Raw genomic sequence first — 14,089 nt, forward strand, 5'->3', positions numbered from 1 at the left:
TTTGGTGAGCACCTATCAATCTCTCTCTCTCTCCCCATTTTGGTCACCAAGCACTCATTTCACACTTCATCCTTTAGGCAGAATGAGGAAATCTGAATCCCTGTGTGGACTTCAGAGTCTAGAATCTCTAGGAGGTGCCTGGTCCAACTTAACAGCTTCAGAGGTGGCTTCTTACCATCTGCTGACCTATGAATTAAAAAGGCAAAAATTATCAACTCACCCTCCTCTCTACCTTCAGCAAACCATACCGGAACAAGGATAAACACCATGGCTGGCATTTTTCAACAGGGAAAAACAGAGAATCAATAGTCAGCTAGAAAGCATTTTTCTTACCTTTGTTTTTGCAGATCCTTGCATTATTCTTTAATTTCAATCACAAATGTCATATCCTTTCCTTTTTGCTATTATTCATCTTGAGAAATTGCCAAAGTATTTGTATCATATTAAGAACCTATTAAATCTGTTTGGTCTCTTGTAGCTCAGATTAGCAACTATGAAGCTACTTAGTAAAATACTCTATAGTCCTTATTATTTAAAGCATATAATGGAGTTAACAACAAAAAGCTTCTTTATCAGTGATTTATAAGGATTACAGAAGAAGATTTATGAGCTCTAGAAGAGTTGAGGAAATTACTTCTGAAGCAAGATATGCAGGAAAGAAAGAAATAGTACAAAAGCAAAGTTCTTTGGTTTCATGACATTTAAATTATTGTTAACTGGCATATATTGGTCTGTGCCTCCCTAAACTTGGGCACTTTCTGTTTGTTTTTCTGTTTAGTGCCTAGGGACCATAATGACAGCCACTACATTTTGTTGGCACAAATGCCACTGCTGCAGAGAACTGAGAAAATATGTGAAACTTTGATAATATTTGTTGAAGATTTTAAGTCCTGAAATAAGAATAGAAGTAGTTGTATGCAAACATTTTAAATTTCAAAATAATTTTAGATTCACCAGAGTTGCAATCCTAGTACAGAGAGTTTCTGTATACCCCGCATCCAGTTTCTCCTCATGTTACCATCTAATGTAGCCAGGTACAGTTATCAAAGTAAGAAATTCAAACTGGCATAATATAACTGACCAAACCACAGACTTCATTTAGATCATTATTTTTCCCACTAATTTTTTTTTTCTGTTCTGGCATCTGATCCAGGATCCCACATTGTATTTTGTTGGCATGTCTCCTTAATCTCCTCTAATCTGCAACTGGTCGTCATTATTGCCTTGTTTTCTATCACCTCAACTCCTTTGAAGAATACTATCAGGTATTTTGTAGAATGTCCCACAATTTTGGTTTGTCTGATGTTTTCTCGGGGTTAGACTTAGGTTATGAATTTGGGAGAATACCACAGAGGTAAAGTGCGTGCTTTGCTGTGTCATATAAGGAGCCACATGATATTACCCTGACTTATCACTAGTGATATTATCTTTGTTCACTTGTATAAAGTGATACCTGTCAGGTTTCTTTATGGTAAAGGTACTATTTTTCTTTTTGTAATTAATAGATATTTTCAGGGAGATAGTTTGGGTCAGTGCTTGCATTTTATCTTTCACTGCAGACACCTGCTTTTCCCCAGATTCTGAGTAGTTGATGGCCCTACAACCTCAGCACTCTGATGGGTAAAAGTTTGTAAACTTACTGTTTGTCAGTAATTTTGTCGTAAGCTTGAGAATAGCACTGTTTCCATCTCAGCAGAAACTGGAAGTCCAGTATTTGGAGTTCAAATAAGTGCTCTTCATATTAACTGTTATTGTTAGTTGTCAGAAGATCAATACTCCATTTCATTCTAGAAGATCAGTCTTAGTCAAATTTCATCATCCCGTTTCTTCTGCTAGTGATGTGCTTTGGAATCAGTATGTGACTGACTTGTAGCCAATGAGATATGAGAGGAAGCATGCTCTTATTTTCCTAAGGAAAAATTCTTTTCTCTTAATAGGGGAAAATAAGTAAAAGATAGTTCACCTTCTACCTCTGGACATAGGTATGTCTGGATATATTGCTTAAAACTGTGGCTACCATCTTGTTTCCAATATGAAACTGAGGCTAACACTGAAAACAGCAAGACAAAAGCAGGAAAGAACCTGGATCTTTGATCATATTACTAAGCTGTCGTTCCAATCAACCATGGAACTGAGCCTACCTATGGATTTCTAGTTACGAGCAATAGTAAATTTCTTTATTGTTTAAGCCAATTTGAGTTTTGGTATTTCAATTACTTGGATCCCAATGGCTTATAACTGATATCACCACTTTAAGGAAAGTATGATTTTTATGCAAATATATTACAGCCTATTTATCTGTTCTATTGTTAATGGGCATTTGGATTATTTCCAGTTTTATTGTTTAGGAACAGTGCAGCTATGAACATTCTAATAGATGTCTTTTGTTGGAATGTCCACATTTATTTTGCATGTACATATAGCCAAGAATGAAATTGCTCAGTTAGAAACAATGTTCATGTTAGGTTTTAGTAGCTATTGCAAAAAGCTTTTCTAAAGGGTTTATATCAATTTACACTCTTACCAGAAATGTATGACAGTTATAGTTGCTCCATGTCCTTGCTAACACTTGGTATTATCAGTCTTTTTTTTAGGACTTCTTTTTTTTTTTTTTTGAGATGGAGTCTCACTGTGTCACCCAGGCTGGAGTGCAGTGGCACAATCTGGGCTCACTGCAAGCTCCGCCTCCCGGGTTCACGCCATTCTCCTGCCTCAGCTGCCTGAGTAGCTGGGACTACAGGCACTCACCACTATGCCCGGATAATTTTTTGTATTTTTTTGTATTTTTTTCTTTCTTTTTTTTTTTTTTTAGTAGAGACAGGGTTTCACTGTGTTAGCCAGGATGGTCTCAATCTCCTGACCTTGTGATCCACCCACCTCAGCCTCCCAAAGTGTTTAGGACTTCTAATGCTTGTATAAGTATAGTAGTATCACATTGTGACTAATGATTTTTATATACATATTCATAATTATATCAGTTCTAAAGTAATGTCTATATACTTTATCATTTTAGAACCATAGCCTAAGTATAAATTGTTGGGAAACCATTAGAAGACAGTTAATAGTCATGCAAACTTAAGTAGAAGGTAAGAGAAATAAGAAGGGGGAGATATTAAACTTAAGTGTATGTTGTTCTATAAATAAGCTCTAGTCTATTTCTTTTTTTTATTTTTTTATTTTTATTTTTATTGATCATTCTTGGGTGTTTCTCGCAGAGGGGGATTTGGCAGGGTCATAGGACAATAGTGGAGGGAAGGTCAGCAGATAAACAAGTGAACAAAGGTCTCTGGTTTTCCTAGGCAGAGGACCCTGCGGCCTTCCGCAGTGTTTGTGTCCCTGGGTACTTGAGATTAGGGAGTGGTGATGACTCTTAACGAGCATGCTGCCTTCAAGCATCTGTTTAACAAAGCACATCTTACACCGCCCTTAATCCATTTAACCCTGAGTGGACACAGCACATGTTTCAGAGAGCACAGGGTTGGGGTTTAGGTCACAGATCAACAGGATCCCAAGGCAGAAGAATTTTTCTTAGTACAGAACAAAATGAAAAGTCTCCCATGTCTACTTCTCTCTACACAGACACTACTGGGAGGTGAGGAGCCCCTCTGCCCGGCCACCACCCCGTCTGGGTGGTGTGCCCAGCAGCTCATTGAGAACGGGCCATGATGACAATGGCGGTTTTGTGGAATAGAAGGGGGGGAAAGGTGGGGAAAAGATTGAGAAATCGGATGGTTGCTCTAGTCTATTTCTAAGGGTAGGTTTTGTTTTGTAGAGTAGAACAGCAAGATTAAAACAAAAGACAGAAACTGCCCCAACCTATGACATGTTAGACATAAAACATACTCTCCAGTAGGAGAGACACAAAAAGGCACAGTGAAAAGAAGGGTCTTCATCAAGTCACTTATTTTTTTGTCGGGGAGGGGGTGGGGGGCTTATCTGTAAAGTGAGGAAATGGAGTTAGAAGATTTTCCTACTTTCTTCACATTCTTTTAATGTAAATATTTCTTGTCATCCACATCAGACCCTGAGACTAAGTCTGAGGCAAGGAGGGCTCCTAAGGCTCAAATCATTGCCTATGACCCCTAGAGATCAGGTACCTAGACGGTAGGATTTCTTTGGTTCTTTGGTTCAAATCCATATTAGTCAGGGTTCTCTTAGAGCGACAGAACTAATAGGATATATATATCTATAAAGGGAAGTTTATTAAGTATTAACTTACACGATCACAAGGTTCCACCGTAGGTTGTCTGCAAGCTGAGGAGCAAGGAGAGCCAGTCCGAGTCTCAAAACTGAAGAACTTGGAGTTTGATGTTTGAGGGCAGGAAACATCCAGCACAGGAGAAAGATGTAGGGTGGGAGGCTAGGTCCATCTCTGTTTTTCACATTTTTCTGCCTGCTTATATTCGCTGGAAGCTGATTAGATTGTGCCCACCAGATTAACAATAGATCTGCCTTCCCCAGCCCACTGACTCAAATGTTAATCTCTATTGGCAATACTCACAGAGACATATGAAGGATTAATACTTTGTATCCCTCAATCCAATCAAGTTGACACTCAGTATTAACCGTCACAAGTCCATCCCTTGTCAACTTGAACCCATACACATCTCTTGAGATCATACATAATCTTCAAATAAAGACAATAATGAGGTAATAATTACACCTAACATAATACAACCAGCCTTCGTACAACTGGAAATGCATCAATCCCAAACCCAAATACTATTACATGAAGTTAACAATACTTAAAGGCTTATATGAAGTCAATAAATCTTATGTCACATGATAAAAGAAAAGGAAATGAAGATATTTTCTTAGTACAAGTGTATACATGCACAAACATGTTTTTAACAAAAGAAGGAGGAAATACTCATGACAGTTACAGTCCTCGTTTCTGTAGCTGGTCACGTGGCTGTAGCTGGTATTTATGACTACCTTCTTCTACTACCCATTCTGTATTCCCTTTGCCTTCAGCAAGCACCTCAGTAGGTTGTGGGGGTTCTTCCTGGTGGAGTAACCCAAACCTTCATACCTGAAAGGTCTAGGTCATTTGTAGTCCTGCCTGGATTGTACTGTTGTAGTTTCCCATTGACCTTAATCACAGGGCGTGGTGATACTCAGAGATGCCCTAATGGATCTCCTGTATTCCATGCATACTCTACTCCATTGTGGAGTAGTAGACTGATTTCATCTTAATAGTCTGGGTCAATCACCCCAGCCAACACTGTAACTTCCTTCTTAGACTGTTGACTTAAAGGTAGGAGAAGCCCAAAGTGTCCAGGTGGCAATCTTAACTTCCAGTTTAATGGAATCGTTGTTGTGTCTCCTGGTGGCAGTGTTCCTCCCTCTGGAACTAAGACCTCTAGGCCAGCAGAATGTATTGTCGTGGGAACAGGGAGCAAAAATTTTGCCAGTGGATCACTGGGGTGATGGTGAGTGTTGCCACTTTCACTTCCACCCGTTGATTCCTGGACCCATGAATCCTGGTTATGGGAGAAACAGTACCATATATTGGATACTGGTTCAGAGCACACATGGCCTTCTGGAGAACTTTGCCCCAGCCCTGCAAAGTATTGTCACCTAGTTGGCATTGTAATTGTGACTTCAAAAGGCCATTCCACTGTTCTATCTGTCTAGCTACTTCAGGATGATGGGGAACATGGTAAAACCAGTGAATTCCATGAGCACAAGCCCACTGCTGCACTTCTTTAGCTGTAGAGTGAGTGCCTTGGTCAGAGACAATGCTGTGTGGAATACTATGACAGTGGACAAGACATTCTGTGAGTCTATGGTTAGTAGTCTTGGCAGAAGCATTATGTGCAGGATAGGCAAACCCATATCTGGAGTAAGTGTCTATTCCAGTGAGGACAAACCTCTGCCCTTTCCATGATGGAAGAATTCCAATATAATCAGCCTGCCACCAGGTAGCTGGCTGGTCACCCCCAGGAATGGTGCCATATCGAGGGTTCAGTGTTGGTCTCTGCTGCTGGCAAATTGGGCACTCAGGAGTGGCTGTAGCCAGGTCATCCTTGGCGAGTAGAAGTCCATGCTGCTAAGCCCATGCGTAACCTCCATCCCTGCCACCATGGCCACTTTGTTCATGGGCCCATTGGGTCATGACAGGAGTGGCTGTGGAAAGAGGCTGCGTGGTGTCCACAGAATGGGTCATCCTATCCACTTGATTATTAAACTCCTCCTCCACTGAGGTCACCTGCTGATAGGAACTCACATGGGATACAAATATTTTCACAGTTTTTGACCACTCAGAGAGGTCCATCCACATACCTCTTCCCCAAATTTCTGTCACCAATTTTCCAACCATGCTTCTTCCAAGTCCCTGACCATCCAACCAAACCATTGGCTGCAGCCCATGAATCAGTAATATAATCACACATCTGGATATTTCTTCTTCCATGTAAAGTGCACAACCAGGTGCACTGCTCAAAGCTCTGCCCACTGGGAAGATTTCCCTTCACTGCTGTCCTTCAGGGATGTCCTGGAAAGGGGCTGTAGTGCTGCAGCTGTCCACTTTCGGGTGGTGCCTGCATATCGTGCAGAACCATCTGTGAACCAGGCCCTAGTTTTCTCTTCCTCTGTCAACTGATAATAGGGAACTCCCCCTGAGGCCATCAGTGCAGGCTGGGAAAGAGAAGGCAGGGTGGCAGGAGTGGAGACCATGGGCATTTGAGCCACTTCCTCATGTGACTTACTTGTGCCTTCAGGGCCTGCTCAAGCCCGATCAGGTATATACCACTTCCATCTGATTATGGAATGCTGCTGAGCATGACCCACTTTATGGCTAGATGGGTCATAAGGCACCCAGTTCATGATAGGCAGTTCAGGTCGCATGGTGAGTTGATGACCCATAGTCAAACATTCAGTTTCCACCAAAGCCCAGTAACAGGCCATGAGCTGTCTCTCAAAAGGAAGGTAGTTATCTGCAGAAGATGGCAGGGCCTTGCTCCAAAATCCTAGAGGCCTCTGCTGTGATTAATCTATAGGAGCCTGCCAAAGGTTCAAACAGCATCCCTATCTGCCACTGACACCTCAAGCACCATTGGATCTGAATGAAAATAGAATTTCATTCTATTTTCTTTCCAAATAATTACAATTGATAGAGACTGAAAAAAATGTATAGTGCCCAGTGGTCATATGGCCCAAGTGGCAGAGCAGCTTGCATAGCAGTCTGGACCTGTTGCAGAGCCTTCTCCTGTTCTGGACCCCACTCAACATCTGAATGTGAGCATTGGTGATATGAGATATGGACACTTCTCTGGAGAAAAGGGTTCATTTTCTCCTTAGGCTGAAACTCATACTTGTGAGCGGCAATAAAGGTCAGTGTAACAAAGCTTGGGGCATGAAAAGCTCCATTGTTGGTTTTGAAAAGAGAGAGCTCATTATAAGACAAATGACTATTTGGACTCAAAAACTTCTGACAGAAACATATCTGCACATTGGTAACTTAAATATCTGTGACAAATGTCTGTGCAAGTCTCTATGTTTATTTAGGGTGACCCTTTAACATCATGGATTGTGACTGAGAACTGGACCAGACAATTTATTCAATGGATATATTAAAGTTCTATTAAAATGTCAATGAGAGAAACATTTTCTTGGGCAGTGATGTTAATATTTGAAGTCTGGTTGGATAAGCAGATATTTTCTCTGGCATTAAGTCTTCATTTTCTATTTGCTTTGAAATTTGTTGCTCTTTTTTTTGAAAACATCTATCCACATGTTGTTTCCTAGTTTTCAAGTAAAATTCATGATAAAAGCATTTCCTCCTTTTTTACAATCATGGTTTACTCCTCATTTGAATCTGTCAAGCAATATTTAGTGCTGGCCAATAAAGTGTTTTAGCACTTCACAGATCTGCTCTGTTGATATTCTAGTAGTATCACATCATGGCACAGATAATGAGACATAGGTTTGCTTGGTGCTATGCTCAAAACCTTTGTGTCCCCTGAAATTCATTGTGTTGAAACCTAATCAGTAATGTGATGGCATTAGAAGGTGGAGCCTTTGAGAGGTGATCGGGTCACGAAGACAGAGCATTTTAATTGTTTGTCTGGTTACTCCAAGTGTTTGAGGATTAAAAACTATTTCATTTAAGTTAGTTTTTAGTTCTCCATTAATTATGGTTACACAACTAATTTACATTATAAACAACTGTTATTAAACAAAGAAAAATTTCATTCTATTTTCTGCCCAAATAATTATAATTGATAGAGACTGAAAAAACATGTGTAGTGCCCTTATTAAAGAGGCCCCAGAGAGCTGCCTTGCCCCTTTCACCATGTGAGGACACAGTGAGAAGTCAGCTGTCTGTAGCCCAGAAGAAGCCCCTCACCAGAACCTGACCATGGAGGCACCCTGATCTCAGACTTCCAGCCTCCAGAACTGTGAGAAACAAATTTCCGTTGTTTATAAGCCACCTGGTCTATGGTATTTTGTTATAGAAGCCTAAACTGAGTAAGACACTTTGGCTACCTGGTTCTGGTGGTTCAGCTCTGACCATCAATCAAATTCAGGTTCAGATCTTCTTGGCATTTTGTACTTAAGAGCCATTTATATCTGACATATGGTGGTAAGTTCCTTTTTTTTTCCCCCTGTTACAGGAATAGTAAAATCTTGGCTGGTTAAATCCTGGGCATTCCTATTTGTGAAGTGCATTTTTGTTTATAGGGTAATTTCTTAATTTCTACAATTTCCAAAAATGTGCAAGGGACAGCATGAAACAAGTATGCACCATGTAGTATCATAGATGCACTTTCAATAACAGCTCCCTTATTTCTCAGCCATGTGGCCTTTGGAAATCCATTTAATCTCATTCTGTCATCTAAAAAAAAAAAAAAGGTGGTATCATCTTCCTGGGGGGCTATGCAAATTGAGATGCAATAAATTTAAAGTACCTGGCATGGAGTGACTACTTAATACTTGGTGGTTATTTTTATTTATTTTACTTTTTTTGAGACAGAATCTCTGTCTGTCACCCAGGTTGGAGTGCAGTGGCATGATCTCAGCTCACTGCAACCTCGGTCTCCTGGGTTCAAGCAATTCTCCCAATTCAGCCTCCCAAGTAGCTGGGATTATAGGCACCTGCCACCACGCCCAGCTAATGTTTGCATTTTTGGTAGAGACGGGGTTTCACCACATCGGCCCGGCTGGTCTCAAACTCCTGACCTCAGGTGATCTGCCCACCTTGGCCTCCCAAAGTGCTGGGATTATAGGTTTGAGCCACCATGCCTGGACTTGGTGGTTATTTTAATTACAAGAAACACCTCCTCTCCCTCATGTATTCATTGTGTCCTCAATGAGAAGTTTCTCCTTTCTGCAATGACAAAATCTCTGCATTTCAGCTGGATAAATAGCTAGGAAGCTGAGAAATAAATACTCCTGATATTCCAGAGATGGTTGAACATAATCTTCTTCTTTTTTTTTTTTTTTTTTTTTTTTGAGACAGAGTCTCGCTCTGTCACCCAGTCTGGAGTGCAGTGGCGCGATCTCGGCTCACTGCAAGCTCCGCCTCCCGGGTTCACGCCATTCTCCTGCCTCAGCCTCCCGAGTAGCTGGGACTACAGGCGCCCGCCACCTCGCCCGGCTAATTTTTTGTATTTTTAGTAGAGACAGGGTTTCACCGTGTTAGCCAGGATGGTCTCAATCTCCTGACCTCGTGATCCGCCCGCCTCGGCCTCCCAAAGTGCTGGGATTACAGGCGTGAGCCACCGCGCCCGGCCAATCTGCTTCTTTTTAATGAAGCAGATTCTGTTAAGAAAAATATTTGAATATTAAGAAATTACACCAGTGATTTAATCTTTCAGGCAAGAACTGAAGTATAAAACAGTGGATATTTATTTTTTATTTTTTAATTTTATTATTATTATACTTTAAGTTTTAGGGTACATGTGCACAATGTGCAGGTTAGTTACATATGTATACATGTGCCATGCTGGCAGAAACTCTACCTAATGCTAAATGACGAGTTATTTATTTTTTAAAATGATTATTTGTATTGGCTTTTAGTTTTCTTTTTAAATAAATCTGTACTATTTAGAAAAGATAAAGTCATCACCTACGCAGGTAAAGAAAAAGGAACATCTTTAACGTTTTCTAGATAATGGCATGCATCCTAAACATTGTTATAAAATAATGAAGATTTTGAATTTCTTTTAATAAGCCTCTTAAAACGTGTTATTTCAAAATTATATTACTAACTCTTTTTGTTAGTAGGAATATATATTTCATGAGTTACTTTTTCTAAGCAGTCTTTTAGTCAGATAATATATATCTTTTACTTTAAATGCATTTTATCTGTGTGGAAAGCAGTATTACAGGCTACATCTTTGCCAGTAGTTCATATCACTTTGTCCAAGCAGAAGATACTAAAGTTGGATAGCATTGGGGGCAGAATTAGAGAACTAGATTTGACTGATTAGCTAACAGAAGATAAGTCCAGCTTCCTAACCTTGAGTGTGAGACACTAGTGCTCCTGAATTGTCTAACTGAGCATCCACCGTGTGGAAGACACCATTTTGGTGTTTCAGCAATGTCAGTCAACAAAACAAAGCCAAATTTATTTTCTGCAGAGCCTATTTTTTGGTGTGGGAGCTGTGAAAACAGCATAAAATCAAAATTATCAGATGGAAACAGACCATACTATTGTCTTAATATAGTCTCTCTGACTTCTTGAAATTTACTGAAAGCTATGGGATCTCTGGCCCATTTTGCTAACTTTCTGATAACCCAGCTCTGCTGTCAGAGTACAAGGAATCAATCCTCCACTTCACCACCCACCCAGAGTGCTGAATGCCACTCACCACCGCAGGGTCGCCAGGGGGCGCAACTGAGTCTATGGCCAAGTGAAAAAACATTCGGCTTAAGATCTGGCCTGTCCCCAGCTGAGCTCATTCCTTAGAAAGGAATATCACTAGATAATTTATTCTGGAGTGTGAGGTGGGGTGGGGTTGCCTTCTTCACTAGGCACAAAAATGTTCCAGGATGCTTGTTAAACCTGACTCAGGGCAGGAATCTGCACTTTTAACATCCTCTCTAGTCCTTCCTTGCTCTACTAATTGGGATGCGGGGTGTCTGGCCTTTCCTGAGGTGAAAAAAAGAAAAGGCTGGCAGAGCAACAAAGTTCTCTCATAATAATGTGGTTGTTATTGAACAGATATGAGGCTGTGGAACTCTGTTCTGAAAGAGTAATAAAAGTTAGGAATACCAGAGATTTCTGTCCGTGACTCCTCAGTGACCATCACAGTTAATGGGCAATATCCTCTTTGTCACCCACAGCTCCAACTGTAACTACTCTGTTGCAAGGGCAGCATTCCTGATAGCGGCGGACTGGGAAGATGTGTGGTATTTGATTAGCTTGGTTTCTCTACTCAAAAGATTGGCATTAAAATTATTTTTGTAATATGTTGCCATATTTTTAAGCCTGAAAATTATATACTAATTTGGATATCTCAATGCGGAAATGACTGCTCTCACCTTATTCCAAATGTTGCAAATTTAGATTTTTAAAAAGTAATAGAGTATATTTAAATAGGTAATTATACAGATAATACCAAAGCCAAAAGAAATAAATGATATAGGTGCACAGTAATTTTGCATACTAGTTTTATTTCTTAGTCTTCCACTTTGTCTCTCTGAATAACCATTTGTACCAATTTAGAGATATGTAGGCATCTATGGTTGTATACCATAAGCATTGCTTTGCACCCTTTTTTAGAATTTGTGGGTTTTTTCTAATGATATGTCTTGGTGATTGGTCTGTGTACACACATATTTATATACCTTTTTCTTGTTAATAGTTTCACCGTAGTCTGTCTATGCATGGGCCGTAATTGATTTTACCTGTCTCCTATTGATGAACATATGAGTTGTCTTCAGTCTTTTACTCTATTAAGCAATGCTGTAATGAATATCTTTTCACATACATCTTTGCACATTGTGGAAATAAAGACCAACCAAATGAGAAAAGCAAAGGCTATGTATTCAAAGCTTGCTGTAGTAAGGAATCAGCCACTGTCACTTGGTTTGGCAGAGTATCAAAGGCTGGCAGAGGAAAAGGGAATCTTTAAACTAGAAAAAAGTGAAGGCTTCAGGTATAAAGGCTGATTGGAGGCTGTTGGCCTGGGAATGCTATCGGTGAGCTAACTAGAAGTGGGACATCCTATGGAGTTGGTTAGGAGTGCATATTTAGCTTTCTTTGGTTCATCCTAAGTTGAAAGCAGGGACCAAAACATAGAGAAACTGTCAGTTATTAATCAATAACTGGCCCTTTTTGGGTGATTGCTACAGAGTTAGTGTTTACCTTCCTGGATTGTTACTAGAGATAGCAACCTGGCTTCCTGCAAGTCTGACTTATAACAGGTTATTTATTATAGATAAGGGGGGAGTAATTTCCTGGGCGGGTTACTGCAGCCTGTGAGTCAGAGCTGCATTTTTATATATGGTCCAGCTATTGTCCATTTGTATATTCAGTTTTTCAATACCTATGTGAATATATTTGTATATATTTAATATGGTATATACTTACTACAAATAAAATATTTATTTTAGAAATACATTCCTGAAAGTTGAATTGAGTCAAAGATTTATGACATTTAATTTATGTATGTCTTGACCAATTACAAAATTTGATAAATTTATAATTCCCATACTCTTCTGGGGATATAACAGGGTATATTACCAAACTTTTTAAATCTTTGCCTGTCTGATAGGTAAAAATTCATATCTCAGTGTAGTTTAATTTATACTTGAGGTTGAGAATGTTTTTTCATGTGTTAAATAATTTTTTTTCTTCTTTGTGAAATATTTATTCATGTCTCTGTTATTAGCATATTTTTAAGTGCTCCCAGGCCAGGGAAGTTATTGATAACAGAGTAAGTCTCTGGAATTATTACCTTAAAACATTCAATTTGGAATCAGGCCTGGGAATGTATAAAATATTGGGGAATAGAATAGATTATTAGAGAAGTTAACTTCTTTTTAAACACCTCTAGCATCTATCTTTTTCTCTTATGGAGGATTAATAATAGAGGGACTAAAGGTATTGATGATAGAGGCAGAGTTTTAATCTGGAATTCTAATCCATTTTTGCTTTCATTTTCTGTGTGAATCTTGAGATATTCAACTATGACATCAGAAATAGAATTATTACTTATCTGAGTGATCTAAAAAAAGCAATAATAAAACAATGAATATTATCTTAGATACTTTTTCCATACAGTATAATCTCAAATAGTCCTGACCAAGTATGTATTTGCATTTGGAAAATGTTTCTGTCTTCATGAAGTTGTATGTATTAGTGTTTATAACTGAGACCAAATAGTGTTCACTAATTAAGGTCCTATTGAGTTTGGTAACTTCTGTATGCATCAATTCCATATGTCCTACACTGTAGACAGTATCTCTGCCACAACACTAGATTTTAGAAAGAAATGAGACCTTATCCAAGACCTTATCCTAACCTGTTCAAGTCACCGTAATTATTAAGATAAGAATTAGCAGTATTTTTCCATAGATTTTACACTTTCTCCTCAACTCTGCTTTGATATTTCTGAAGATTTTCTTTCCAGAAAAATATTTGTTTTAATGTCTCCAGTTTGATAGTTGAAGCAACACACTTGTAAGCCAGAAGTAAATCATAAATCATTCGTCTGTAAGTTTACACCACAATCTTTGATATTTGAAGAGAGGTTATACATACACATACACACATGCAATCAGATGTCTTTCCCAGAAAATGTTAAAACAAAATTTGTCTTACCAGTCTGGGAAAGTTGGCTTCTGTGGGCATTATGAAAGCTGGAATTGCTTTGATGTGATTCTGAATCCAAATGGCCTTTTAATCTAAGCCTCTCTATCATCTCCATCTATGTGTTTGTAATAAATACATCAATTTATGTGGGATACATTCTTTTCATACTCATTATTTCTTACTTTTCTTGTCACCATCACCCCTTGAAAATTTCTTTTTTTTTTATTGTCAATTTACTCTAAAAGCACCTGGATCTGGTCATAGGAAGGTTGAATTGCTCTCCTACTCAAAAAACAAAGCACACATCCTCTGATACTGATGTAT

The 14,089-nt window shown here is 39.1% G+C and overlaps 1 protein-coding gene across 2 annotated transcripts in view; it reads left to right on the plus strand.

Annotated features, from left to right (window-relative positions):
* Window positions 1-14,089, plus strand: part of SCHIP1 (schwannomin interacting protein 1) — a 611,917-nt gene that overhangs the window by 39,588 nt on the left and 558,240 nt on the right. The window lies entirely within an intron of this gene.

Source organism: Pan troglodytes, chromosome 2 (genome assembly GCF_028858775.2).
Source record: "Pan troglodytes isolate AG18354 chromosome 2, NHGRI_mPanTro3-v2.0_pri, whole genome shotgun sequence".
NCBI classification, from domain to species: domain Eukaryota; kingdom Metazoa; phylum Chordata; class Mammalia; order Primates; family Hominidae; genus Pan; species Pan troglodytes.